The sequence below is a fragment of the Trichosurus vulpecula genome, chromosome X (assembly GCF_011100635.1).
Source record: "Trichosurus vulpecula isolate mTriVul1 chromosome X, mTriVul1.pri, whole genome shotgun sequence".
In the NCBI taxonomy this organism is placed as follows: Eukaryota; Metazoa; Chordata; class Mammalia; order Diprotodontia; family Phalangeridae; genus Trichosurus; species Trichosurus vulpecula.
Window position 1 is genome coordinate 7,859,837 of NC_050582.1, and position 14,516 is coordinate 7,874,352.

Consider the following 14,516-nt stretch of genomic DNA (forward strand, 5'->3'; position numbering starts at 1 on the left):
CTTGGCCAAGCTCATTTTTTTGAGCAGCAGATAAGCCCGAGCAATGTCACCTTAACTCCAAAATCATAGATGAATGCTGATCTAATACACTCTCCTCATTTGACAGGAACAGAAACTGAAGCCCCAAGAGGTTACCCTCACTCCAAGCCCAAGGCCACACAGCCGGGATTGGAACCCAGGTCCTCCAACACCAAAGCCACTCTCTCCACTGAACCACACTAGAAAACTGCTGCTTATTGTTCAGCCCACAGAAAATAAAAACAAAAAGGGTTTGAGATAGGAGGATTTGAGGTCTATTTTATGGTATTTCCTAACGAATCAGTCAGCATGGACTGACAGCATGGTGTGGTGGAAAGAACACTGAGTAGAGGACCCAGTTTCAAATCCCAGCTCTACAACTTACTAGCTGTGTCATCTTGGACAAGTCACCTAACTTCTCTGGGCCTCAGTTTCCTCAATTGTAAAATGAGATGTTTAGACCAGATGGTCTCTGAGATCTATAATCTAGAAACCAAAGTCCTGCTTCTCCTGGTCTTTGTCATAATTTAAAATAAAATATTCACTCACTAAAAAATATAAATATACTATTAAATATAAACATTTTACCACCTTATTTTCTTAATGCCTAATAACTCACATTCTCATAGTGCTTTTCTCATGGCAACCCTGTGAAATAGAGCTAGGACCAATATTATTATCTCTACAGCTGGGGATGCCTCTCCAAGTGGTTAAATGACCCACCTACAGTCATACAGCCATTAAGGAACAGAACCAGGACCTGAATGTGGGTTTTCTGAAACCAGGTTCTATATTCTTGCTACCATCACTAACCTAGTACACATTGATGGTATTTTGGTTCATACTTTCTGATCAATTAGAAAAATAAAATAACCTAGGCAAGACAAAACAAAAAAAACTGTTCAAGTTGCCTTTGGATGCTGGAGTGGGAGTCAGGATCTGACTTTAAATCTTAGCACTGCCACTTCCTAGCTACGCAACCTTGGGTAAGTCAGGTCCCCTCTTGGGGCCCTATGTGTTCTCTAGAAAATGAGGGGTTAGACTAGATAACCTTTCCAAGGTTCTTTCCAGCTCTAAATGTATGATTCTGCAATTTTGTGTCTCTAAAGATATCTGCATCAGAACACATTGTGCTTGCTAGTGACTTGAAAAATCACATCCTATCTCCCTTTAGGACACAGATCCCAGCATGGTGGATAATTTAGCCACACTACATTCTTTCAATCAAAGTCTCTTATCTTCTTCCTGCCTCTCTTCTTTGTATTAAAATGTTGGACAATTGAAATCTCATGAAAGACCTGATTCTGCCACAAGAGCAATTTCCAATGTAATTATCCATGCAGTTGAGAATAGGGGTTAACTCTCTCGTTAGTAGTATCTAACAAATCAAGGGAGCTGAGGATTCCAAGAGGCAGAGGTGAGGAATGTTTAGATCAATCCCCATTTCTTAGATAAAAAGGTCAAAACACATTTTTAACAAGTCATAAAAAGTGTCTGCTCATTCCTCCTAATTGGATCCTAAATTTGGGTATCTGCTTTGAGAGTGTTTGTGGATAGCACAACTCCAGGGAACTTGGTGTCCGTTCTTTGTGCAGCTCTGACATGGAGAGTGACCTTGGCCTAGACAGACTTGTAATTTCAGTTTTTACTTCTGGTTAAAGCTTAAGGGGTGGGCAACCTGCGGCCTGGAGGCTACATGTGGCCCTCTTGGTCCTCAAGTGCAGCCCTCTGACTGAATCCAAACTTTACAGAACAAATCTCCTTAATAAAAAGATTTGTTCTATAAAACTTGGCCTCAGTCAAAAGGCAGCACCCGAGATAGCTTAGCCATCTTCTAGTGGTAAATGCACAGGCAGTGACAGAACCTAGAAGTGCCTTTCAACCCCTTGTGCTGCCTAATTTACAAAGGTCACTTGCACTTCCTCTGTTACTACTGTTCACCACTGACTGGGGCATCTCTGACCCTACCAGTACCTCCGCATTTCCTTTCTCCTTTCTGTTGACCAGCACTAATTGGCCCAGCCTTCAAGGTTTATTGCTAGCTGCTAACTACTTTGTCCGATTTGGAGGAGGCTGGTTTAGGGAAAGCCTGGGCTTCTTTGCAGCTGTATTCAGAGGTAATTCTGGGGGCCTGTAAGCTTTGGCTCTTCTGACTAGTATGATCTAGGGAGAGGTGTGTTTACTGCTCTCCTGGTCTGTGTGCTTGCTTGTGAGCAACCACAAGCACTCTTTTCAACCCTGGAATTGTGACCAGGGCCCCTGCTCGCTTGTGGCCACAAACTCTGCTGCGTTAGTGCTCCTCCTCACCCTGAGAATAAGACTCAGGACTATGACCCAGATCCAAGTATGAGCAATGCAACAGAGGCCTGCCCCTGGTTCTAGCAAGGGACTCTTATAAATCTCTTTCTGACCCATTATCCCTTACAGTCTGTGGGCTAAGGGGTCTGGAAACTGCCACTGCTACAGTTGCCCGGAGGCCTATTCCTGGTTTTCTGGGGCCCATCCTGCACTGGACTGTGTTCCTTTCTCATTCTGGTCCAACAGACTTTTCCAGCCAACCTTATAAGTTGTCTTGGGCTGGAAAATTGTTTCACACTGTCTTTTTGTGGGTTCTGCTGCTCCAGAATTTGTGGAGAGTCATTATTTAAAGGTATTTGGGGGGAGAGCTCCGGCAAGTCCTGCCTTTACACTGCCATCTTGGCTCCACCCAGTTTCTTTGTCAGATCAGAGATTTCCTTCCACCTTCTCCTTGGGATCTCACGTAAATCAGTATAAACAAGGATAAAGGCAGAGATTTTATCTTGAACAAGCCAAAGGATTTGGGTAGTTAGCTGAGTGACTACAACTGCACCCCTGCTCTGTTTGGGATAGCAGAAAGGACGGTGCATTTGGAGTCAGCAAGAATCTGGGTGTGAGTACCAGCATAGTCACTGATTCTCTGTGAGACTCTGAGAAAGTCACTCCATCTCTTGGGGTATCTGTTTCCTTCTCTGCAAGATGAAGAAATTGGACTAATGGTCACGAAGGTTCCTTCCAGCTTGAAATCTGTGATCACTCAAGGCTGTGGAAATCTTCTTGGGCAATTTCCTCCTTGCCTGTGGAAAGTTCCTTGGTTTATTTGGAAAATGATGTGAGGACAAATCATTAGAAGCTGATGGATAAAGGGGGGGCCTAATGTTGAAACAGCAAAACCCCCAAACTCTCACCTTACTTAGCAGTTGCCCTTTGTGAAATCTTTCTGTGGAGTTTTCAGAAATAGGCCTTCTCACCAAAAAGCAAAAGCCAGTTTAAGCCTAGTCCTTCCTAAAGGTGGGTCACATGAAATCAATAATCTTTCTTCAGTCCTGTGTCTTTTTTTGTTTCCCAAGGCAGAGTGGAGTGCCAAGTCCCTAACCTGGATAGCAGGGGAGTGGGCAGCTGAGGAAGCCCCCTTGCTTTTATTAGGAGAGGGTTAAGGACAGTGACTTCACTGGAATAGATGACTCCCAGGTGTGAAAACTCCCTCTTCCAAGGCAAGTTGCCACCTTCTTCACAACTTAGAGTCTTAGTTGGCTAGGGCAATGGGAGGTTAAATGAGTTGACCAGGATAGTCTCAGAAGCAGGGCTGGAAACCATATCTTCCTTGTTTTAGGTTCAGCTCTACCCATTACACTTCACTGTCTCTTTTTATTAAGATCATCGGGGTAATTCATCAGGTTTCATAGTTGACCAGAATAATGGGGATTAGTGCCTGAGCTTTCTTCCCCTTTGTTGAAAAGCCACCTGTACTTACTGCAGAACATTTCCTAATAATGATAGCTGACATTTATGTGACACTTTAAGATTTGCAGAGCACTTTACATATATTATCTCATCTGAGCCTGACAACAACATTGTGAGGTTGGTGCTATTATCCCGCCTCCCCCCCCATTTTACAGATAAGGAAACTGAGAATGAGAGAGGATCAATGACTCATCTAGAGTCACATAGCTTAGTGTCTGAGGCAAGTTTTGAACTCAGGTGTTCCTGATTACTACTCCAACACACTAACTATACACCAGAAGAGGCAAGCACAGACCTCACGGGCCGAGTACCTCTCACAGCACTCCCAAGTGAGGCCTGAACCAGATCCAAATGGAATTGGGAAACATTTAACCAAATAAGTAAAAATGCAATCAAACATAGATAATATTACATTTGAAAACTAAATTAGTATGTGGGCCACAGGGAACCTTATGTACATCTAGTCTCCTCCCTTTCTATTGGAGATACTCTGCCTCTCCATTCTGACTGCCTCCAGCAAAAAAAAAAAAAAAAAAAAAAAACTAATTGCATTTGCTGCAGGAAAGACTTGCTCCGTTTCACAGTATTGTTAGGTTTGTTAGCTGAATTGTTGGATTTCATAATCTATGCCAGAGGATGGGTGCTCACTAAGGTTTTCTTGGACCAAGCCAGAGGCTTGGCTTTTCTCACATTCTGATCTCTCTGCCCCCTCCTCCTTGAGGGTACAGAGGTGATAAGGATAGGGGCTAGCAACATTTGCTATTCTTCTGGAGATCCTTACAGAAACTGCAGAGGAATGGCATGATTGGGGGGAGGGGTCATGATCTCCCAGGAAGAACAAGCTTTTCCCTGGCTCAAGATATGGGTGATTTCAAGCCCTTGGATGCATAGCAGCTGCCGCGTTCTCTTTGTGTATTTTCTAAAATGGCTTTGTCTGTTCAAAGGCCACCTGCACAATGAAAATGCAGGCAGATGACTGTTTAAGTGGTGCTTTTCTGATAGCTGGATATGTGTGTGTGTGTATGTGTGTGTGTGTGTGTATGTGTGTGTGTATGTTTCAGCAATGCTACAGCCTTTCAGCTTTGTGAATTATAGGCACTTATGTGCATAATAAGCCTTGCTGCAGAGCTTCTGATTTTTAACCAGACTCACAGCTTTATATTCTTTTTTTTAATCGACAAAAAGCATTTGGGCAGCACTACTCTAATGAAAGGAAATAGCACTTAATTCAACATTGACTTTATTGATTAAAATAAAAAAATGGAATCTTGGCTACAGGGTACATCTATGGGGAGGCAAGAAGCAGGTTCTATCTTTTGTCTTTGCCACAGGCTGCCTCTACCTTAGAAATGGCTTATTTAACCCCTGATCCAGTGAATTACTCAACAGAGATTCTTGTATTTGATTGGAAAGTGGTAACAGTTTTTGAAACTTTTCCCATCCTTTCCTGGTTAGAAGCCCCATGGTCACCCATTCTTGAAAAACCTAGGAAGAAAATGAGTCACTATAGGGCCATCTTAGAGTATTATCAGGAACAAGGAAGACTCAGGGGTGGAATTCAACAAAGGAGAAATGGGATATTTTCTGTTTGCATCTTAAACACTTGGGCACAAACAAGCTTATTTGTGTTGCTTTTCTGTGCTTATTTGGGGTGGATTAAAGAACTGGGAGTCTGCGTGGTGACGAGATAGATAATGCAGGGGGGAGAGGAAAAAATCAATCCATTAGTTGTTTTATGGAAATGATGTCATACAACCAGTTTGATGTTGCTGGCTTAAATTGAGGTTTCTAGAGTTGTGTAGACACAGCCCAAGTGGTGGGGACTCTAAAGCTCTCACCCACAAGGGGGAAATGAGAGACCACAGAGTGGCTCAACACTTGACTGATCTCCAAATAGAAAAGCAGACATTTCAGTCTCTTGCTTCCTGAGAGATTTTCCCTAATGCTCCAGATCTAATGCAACATATTTCATTTATTTTGAGTACAATGCTTAATAGAGTTCAACCTCATTTTTATTTTCCTCCATCATGGAGAACTACCATGAAATAATAGAAAAGGCACTGGGGAGGAACTTTATGAGGCCTGTGATCTAACCCAGGCTCTGTCATTGGCTTACTGTGTGACCTTGAATGAGTCTTTTGCTTCCCCTGGAATTCATTTTCCTCCTCTGTAAAAAGATGGATTGGATTTAGGAGTTCTCCAAGGTTCTCCAGTTCCGAGTCTGGGACTATTTCAGCTTCATTTACAGATGTGCTCCATGGTTCAGAGTAGAAACATATTTGTGACATGTAAATGTCCTGAAGATCTTTGAGTCATCACAACACAGGATCTTGTGTGTGACAGGTCAAAGGGATGTGATGGGTCATAGAATGTAACACAAGCAAACTTTTGAGAAAATGTGAGGTTCTCAGAGGCAACTGACAAAAGGAGAAGACATATCCAGGTAGGAGGGTAGGGAAAGAAGTGGTTCCAAAAAGGAAAGGAGATGGGAGAAATGAAAAGAGTCCATAACAATAGCTTACAAGTGTAGGCTTCTGTTGCTTTGTTCCTTTGTTCTAGCCTTTGATGTAGATAGGGCAGCATAAGTATATGGAGAGGGCGTGATGAGGAGGAGCCTGGTCCAGGTGACTCTCATCTGGGAGCCTTTACACAGGCTGTCCCAGTGCCTGGAATGTACTCCTCCTCACCTCTACCTCTTAGAGTACCTTCAAGGTTCCACTCATATGCCACCTCCTATGAAAGGCCTTTCCTGATTTCCTCTCTACAACAATTCTTTTGTATTTATTCCACATATTCTTTATGTATGTCATATGTTGGGCAGCTGGGTGGCACAGTGAATAGAGTTGCCAGGCCTGGAAGCAGGAAGACCTGAGTTCAAATCTGGCCTCAGACACTTCCTAGCTGTGTGACCTTGGGCAAGTCACTTCCCCCTGTTGGCCTCAGTTTCCTCACCTGTAAAATAGGGATAATAAGACCACCTACCTCCTAGGGTTGTTGTGAGCATCAGATGAGTTAATAATTGCAAAGTGCTTAAAAGAGCACCTGCCACATGGCTAGTGTTATATAAATGCCAGCTATATACCCTCCCTATTGTCCCTATCAAAGAAAGGGAGGTAATCCTTGACATTGCTGGAGCAAGGCAACGTTATCTCTGGTGTAGGCAAAAGCTATTAAACCTGCTGTTGGATTAAGACCTATTTCTTTTTCTTGCCAGCCCCAAGTCCCCTTTTTATCAAGCATTTAAGAAAGTACATTTGGGAGGGCAGGTTAAAACTTCGAAGATAAATGACTACTGTGAAAATATGTTTAATAGGAATGTATATGTGGAACCTATACCAGATTGCAGGCTGTCTTGGGGAGGGGAGGGAGAGAAGTGAATGTTTAAAACTAAAAATAAATAAACTTTTAAAAAAACTTACTCATAATGTAAGAAGAGTTAAATGCTACAAGGAATAGCTTTTTTTTCCCTGACATACATTGTTCTGGACTCCTCTGGCTCAGAGATACTTGGCAATTGATTATGGGAATTGCCAGTTAATTGATGCTTGGGTAGTGGTTCCTTGCCTTGTTCATTAGTTTGAGCTCACTGGCACAAAACCAAGGCTGCCAATGGTCGTTTTTTCGACTGAGATGGATGGTTTACAAGTGCCGGACTAGCTGAGCTTAGAGTCTCTGTGAAGGATGGCTTTCGTACTGTCTTCTTGGAGCATTCTCTCACTATGGTGAAGACTGGAGTAAACCTTGATTGATAAGTGGAAAGAATCAGTGGTACCTTTTCCCTTATTAGATCTTGATTCTCTTATCTGGAAAATAGGATGAGTTGCTGAATCTTATCACTTGGCCTAAGTAATATTCCCCCCCTCCCTTTTTTTATTCCTCCTAGCATGAACTAAAATCATTCATTTGAATTGACTCTAACAACATTCAAACATTGGTTGGGTTTCCTGATTATTCAAATCTAATTCACCTATTCCAAAGACTCAGGGTTAAAGGTTTGGTGGGAGGGTTCTACAGTGCCAGGCACTGTGCCAAATGCCAGGGGTTCGATTAGAGGCTCTCAGGGACCTCCCAATTGAATGGGAAAGATAATAGACAAACAGCTATGGAGAACCAAGATGTAGAAAGGAAAACTGGGGGATAATCGATGGAAGGAAGGCACCAGCATTCAGGGGGATCAGAAAAGTCTTCTCATAGAAAGTAGGCTTTTTAACTGGGACTTAAAAGAAGGGAGGGAGGCCAGGTAGGGAGATGAGGGGGGAGAGCATTCCAGGCTGGGGGGCCAGCTAGTGCAAATGGCCAGAGCTCGGTGGGGTCACTAGATCACAGAGTATGTGGAAGGAGGCAGGGCCACCAACTATGTGCAAGGCGTTGTTCCAGACACTGAGCTAGTGGCTGGGGGGAGAGGAGATGTGGAGGTGAATAAGATACAGATCTAGCCATTGAGTAAATTAGGGTGTTGTAGGGGAAGTGAGAAATGAACATAACCTTGTATTCCCAAAGTGAAAGGTGACATAAGATGGACAAGGTACCGCAGAGGTTCAGAACAAGGACACGTCACTTCCAACTGGGAAAATAAGGGCAAGTTTCATATCGAAGGTAGCTGGGCCTCAGATTGATACTTGTGATTATAACAGGTAGGATAGGGACAAGGCATACTAGTTTGGTTCTAGTTTTTTACTTCCACAGAAAGAGTTGCTATGAATATTTTGTTATAAATGTGTGTGTATATATGTATGTGCATCTATATCTATATATATATATATATGTATACACACACACACACACACACACACACACACACACACACACTGAACCAGAATGGTTGAACCAAGTCACAACTCCAACCAAGCACCGGTGTCCCTGTTTTACAAAGTCCCTTCAACATTGCCAGTTGCCATCTTGAAGCATCTTTGACAATTTGTTGGGTATCAGCATTGTTTTCATTTGTATTTTCTTATTACTTGTGATCCGGAGGACTTTTTTATATGGTTGTAAACTAGGTTTCCAACTAACCCACTTAAGCGTGAGTGTAGACCAGTAGAATGCTGATGATCCAGGGCTGCTGTGCCTGAATGGGACAGCGCATTGGTGGGAGAGCTTTGAGGGAGATGAACCATTTCCCTGTCTCTGAGAGGCCAATGCGTGGTCCCAGACGTTCTCTTTAGGGGACCAACTCCAAACAGGGGAAGAACTCTAGGGAGGGACGTGTAGAGGAAGCTGGCTCTCCAGCGTGCCCCTTATTCCCAGCTTGCCTCCCTAGAGACTTCAGGGAATTTCTACTTGGCCGAGGTCAGGCCCTCTTTCACTTTGCATGGAGCTATCTCGCTGGAGGTTTCATTTGCTTGGGCACTTCTCTGATTTCTGTTCACTGTGTGCTAGGGCCACACACATGCCCCGGAGCTCCTCATGCTCTCTGTCCTACATATAACATCAGCACGCAGTCACTGCACCACTTTGTAGGGTGACGCTCTCTATAGTTTCCGTCTATTGCAAGTGCTGCCCACATATATTTGCTTTCTGTTGTTTTCAACAGTGCCATATGTTGGCTACCTGGGATGCCAGGCAAATCACTCTTGTTGTTTTAAAGCAACAACATGAGACAGCTTAGTTGGAGCCACAGTGGAAAGAGTGCTGGGCCTGGAGTCAGGAAGATCTGCGTTCAAATGCAGCCTCAGACACTTGCGAGCTATGTGACCCTGGATAAGTCATTTCACTTCTCTCTGCCTCAGTTTCCTCCACTGTAAAATGGGAATAATAACAGCCCCTCCCTCCCAGGGTTCTTCTGAGGATCAAATGGGATAATATTTGTAAGATGCTCTGCAAACCTTAAGGTCCTATAGGAATGTTAGATATTAAAGCATTGATGTTTGTATTTTTGAAGTATAGTTACAGATTTCAAGCTTACCCTGGCTGATTTTTGCCAAGGGACTGCAAAGTTTCAGCCTGAGGAAGACTGTAACCCACATGTGTGACCTTTGGAGCAGAGAAGACATTTTTCATTATCTTCATGAGGATATGTATGTTAACAGACACTCTTTTGGGGACAGATTCTAAACAGTGGAGAGAGGCACAGACTCTGGAAGCTGCAGACATGTGGGAGAAGCCAGTTCCTCCAAATGTCCCTGATTCTGAGCTTGCGTCTCGAAATACTTCAGGGAATTTCTGCTTGGGTGAAATTGGGACCTCTTTCTTGATTTGATTTATTTGGCTCCCAGCTGGAGAGGCCATTCACTGTACATTTTCTGGTATATTCTAACCCATATAACCCCTCTCATTTCCACTTTCTATTTGCTTGCATAAATGGGTTTACTCTCTCTTCACTATCTGTATGGTCTTTTGTATAACCAGCATTTGATGGGAAGAAGCCAAACAAGGTGGTCGAAGCTGAAGACTAGTGGCCAGGGAAGTGGCTTTTGGTTTTGAGTCCAAGTCACATCCCAATACCAGCAATACTTAGGAGGGCCAATAGATAACATTGTAGTCCGATACCCCTCTCAGAAACTGGAAAAAAGAGCAGTCAATCTTGTGGCCCTTCCTTGCTCCTCCTAAGGCAGGAATTTGCCTTGGAGAGGAGCAAACAAGACTCCAGAGATCTCCATCAATACCCCTTATGATCTCCATGTAGACAACCTATGCAGACGTGAATACCTTGTACACATACCTTACAAGGTTGTTGATAGTTTGTCTTTCTTTGAGGAGGTGTTAGTTCCCAACTTTTGATCGCTTATTTATTGGAAAATGGGTTTTAGTGCAATATGTTTGGTCAATTCTCTATGCATCTTGGACATCAGAAGTGAGAGAGATAATTGAGGGGAAGATCCCCACCCCCACTTGCTCCATTTCTTCTAGGCATATTGCTTTTGTTTGTTCAAGGGCTTTTTAATTTTATATAATCAAAATGGTCTGTGTTATCTTTTATGATGCCCTCTATCCTGTGTTTGGTTATGAATTTTCCTCCCGTGGATAGTTGGAAAAGGAACCTCTTTTCAGTCTCTGAAATTTCCTGAATGCTCTAACTTGTAATAGTGAATATTCTAGATCCGTCTGGAGCTTGTCGGGCTGCCTAGAATAAGGTGCTTTGCAAATTTTCAGAAAGGCCTACTTGTCTTATCAGCCAGCAAGTTCTGCCCGCAGACATTTTGGTTCTTGTATTTACCCACCACTGGCCTACTCCTCGATTATTCCTGGCTCCACTTAGCAGTTGTGCGCCCTTGAGCAACTTTTCGATTTTGTAGCCAATTTGTATCAAATACTTTTGGTGACTTTATAATGCATTTCAAGACTGAGTAATACAATGTTGCCTTGGCTCCTACTTTTTCTTTATCATTGCCCTGGGAGGGGGGGATTCTCAAATGTTTGTTCTTGAAAATGAATTTTCATTTTTGAAAATGTTTTTGTCAAGTTCTTTGTAGATTTTTGATAGTTTGCTATAGCACTAAATTTTTGGAGGCAGTGGTGTGCCCTATGTTGTTGCCACATAAGAAAAACAATCGTTCTTTATGGAAATACAGACGGATATCCCAGAGAAGGCCATGGAGAAGCACAGGCTTCACCACACAACCAACAAGGAACTCTGAGCATCTTCGACAGTAAGAGAAGTTGGACTTCTCTATATAGAAGCAACCTCTTGGGGTATCTGCTTCATATTTGAGAGGCCACCTTTGAAAGGATGACCAGAAAGAGCACTAGCCTGCCTTTGATGAGCCCCTGTTCCCACTTTCTCATCCCTTCTTGAGCCACAGAGTTGCTCAAGCCAGGAGGTGTGTCTCCTGATTCCTGCCATCCCACTCCCTCCCTTCTTCCTGCCTGAGCAGCTTTCTAAAACTCTAGTGTCCCACTCCACCCCCACAATAGGAATTTGCTAACAAAGGAATGCAGTTTCCTATTCAAGAACTACTAAGACAATTCTTCCCCTTTTCCTGCTGATTCTTTGGACCCCATGAGATCCTTTACTTCTCGTTTTGTTCGCTTTCCACACCATGTGAAAGCTGCTGATGCCAAATTAACAATGTTAGCCTTAATTATCCCTAGTTGTATAAAAGCTTTTATTTCTTTGCTTGATCTTTCTCTTGCTGTCTCTTCTTCTTTCTTCTTTTTCTTTCAGTCATTCATCTTGGCTTTTCAAATGGATCCTTCAGCTCTTTTTTGTAAGTGCTCTAAATTTTTCCCCTTTTCGTAAAAAACATTTTAATGGATGATTAGTTTCATTTACTTTCTGGGAAGTGCTTTAGGGTATAGTATTATTTTGCCTTTGCCATATTTCATTTTTGCCTTCTATTTCTCACAGTTGAGGAACAGTCTTGTGTGATTCTGATTGATTTTACTTGGTATATGGGGGCTTCCCTTTTAGCTGATTGTAATAGCTGGCATCTGCTGTTTGGGGTTTCTGTTCTGCTTCACAGCATACCTCAGTGAGGTCAGTTTTAGATTCCTGTCTGGCTAGCTTGTGCACAGCAGGGGGGTTAGTTTCTCCATCAGTAAGAGGCACCCAGTTCTAAGTCTGGAGCCCCAGGGCCCTTTTCACCCTTGGATGTTTTTTTTTAACCAGAAACGTTTCTTGACTATTGACTGTTGAGGTTTCATTTTCTGTTCTCAATGTAATCCTCTTCCCTCTTGTCACAGATATGGCTGGCACAGACTTCGACCCCAAGTTGATCCCTTGGCCCAGGATGCAGGGTGCTTTCACTTAGCACTGGGGTCCGGGCTAGGGCTAGGGAAGTATACATGGGTGGGCATGCTTTTGTTTTTGCTAAGAGGCTGTTAGCTAAAATTTGGCATAGGGGGATGTAGGGAGCCTGAGCAGTGAACACAGGAGGCCTCATTTCTAGAACATTCTGCACCCATGCTGGGGAATAGCGGAGAACAAAAAGTCCAGAGAGTCAGGTAGGAAGCCCAGAGAGGAATGAAGGAGTAAACCAGACTGGCGTGGGCATTTTCCTTAAAATGGAGGTTCTGGGAGGAACTGATCAAGCGGTAGAGGCTTAGGCATAGACTAGGTCATGGTGGAGAAGAGTCCAGAAAGTCAGGAAGTAGAACTTGAGAAGCACCAGAACAAACCCAAAGTAAGGAATAACGGCATCAACAATAAACATGGATTAAAGTCCTGATGTGTGACCCTGTTTGTCTCAGTTTCTTCATCTGTAAAAAGAGCTAGAGAAGGAAATGGCAAACTACCCCAGTATCTCTGCCAAGAAAACCCCAAATGGGGTCAAAAAGAATTACTGAACAACAATGTGCAGGCCATTATTCTAGGTGCCCCCCAAACACACCCGTCCTCGGTCAGAAGTTACTGATCGGCGTTCTTTACCTTCAGACAAGGGGAGGGGAAGGCTCCAAGTAGTGTTTCTACTGTCATGATTGTTCCAGAGTGTTTAGAGTTGTTTTTACCCTTAGTTTAGAGGAACTTAATGCCTTTAAATGGGGATGGGGAAAGGCAGAGCCATAACTAGCCAAGGGCTAGAAGGGCTTTGACCCAAGCCCATGGCAATGACCAGTGTGGGAATGGGGGCTCTGTCACCTACTAGCTGCTCTGCCACCTACTAGCCATTCTATCATTTAGTAGCTCTGTGATCTTGGGCAAGCCTTCACCCTCTACCTTCACTTCACCTCCACTCCCTCCTCCCTTCACTTCTCCCCCAGGTCTTGTTCCCCATGGTGAGAAGATTCCTGGTTGTGGCTAGGGAGGAAGACTCTTGCCTGCGATGTAATGTCATAACAATGTAATGATTCTATCCCACTCTTTTGGAAAATGAACTTCTTTTTTCAGGATATCATTCAGTATCTGATGACTCAATTGTTAGGGACAAAGAAATGCAGTCCAGGATGCCTAGCAGTAGTAAAATTCAAAAGGGGGAAAATTGGGGGAGGGGTGGATGAGGGTGGGCACTGCTGCCTATGTTTTCTCCTTGAATTCTGATAATTATTTGGGGCTGAGAGAAGGCAGCCCAATTAAGCAGCTTTTACTTCTTTGAATCCTGGACCACGTGCGTGCATTCCGTGGGCTCTTGCACATGTATTAATATGTGCTTTTGTGTGCATGAATGCTGTCACATGTAAGGCAGAAAGACAGGGAACTGAGTCACAAGTTGTTGGGGCTAAAAAATCCTAGCTTGTTTTCCCATGGCTTTGGTGTAGGATGCCACCCCCATCCCCACCCTCAAGCCTAACCCCCTTGGTGCACCCTCATAATTCATCCGCCTACTGCTCCCAGCCCATCAGGTTGTTTTTTGACTGTGTCCTGCTCAGAGAGCTCAGTGTGTTCTGGATGAAGCCAAAGCTTCCACACGCTCCCCCTGCATGACTGCGACCACTGCGTCCTGACCCCGAGAACTGTAAGCAAATGTTTCTGGTTTACACTGCTGCTTCGTGCTCTTTGCCTAAGCAGAGCACAAAGGGAGCTCTTTCAGTCCAGAGAAAGAAGGGTTATGATATGTGGGAGAACAGAGAACAAAGGGCCCTCTCTATGAGGAGTTTCTAAGAGCTTGGAAACTCCAGCCCTAGATCAGTCTCAGAGGACTCGGCCAAGTCCAGGGGGATGGAGAACATGACTTCCTTGGGAACTGAGGACAAAAGCCTCCTACTGTATTAGCACCCCAAATCAAGGCTCTCACAGACAGGACCAAGCACCCAAAAAGCCTCTCTTCTCATGACTTTGTCTTGAAGTGGCCCAAACAACTTGGCCTATAAGATTTTTGGCTGCAGGTTCAATAAAAACCACTTCAGAGGAGAGTCCTCGA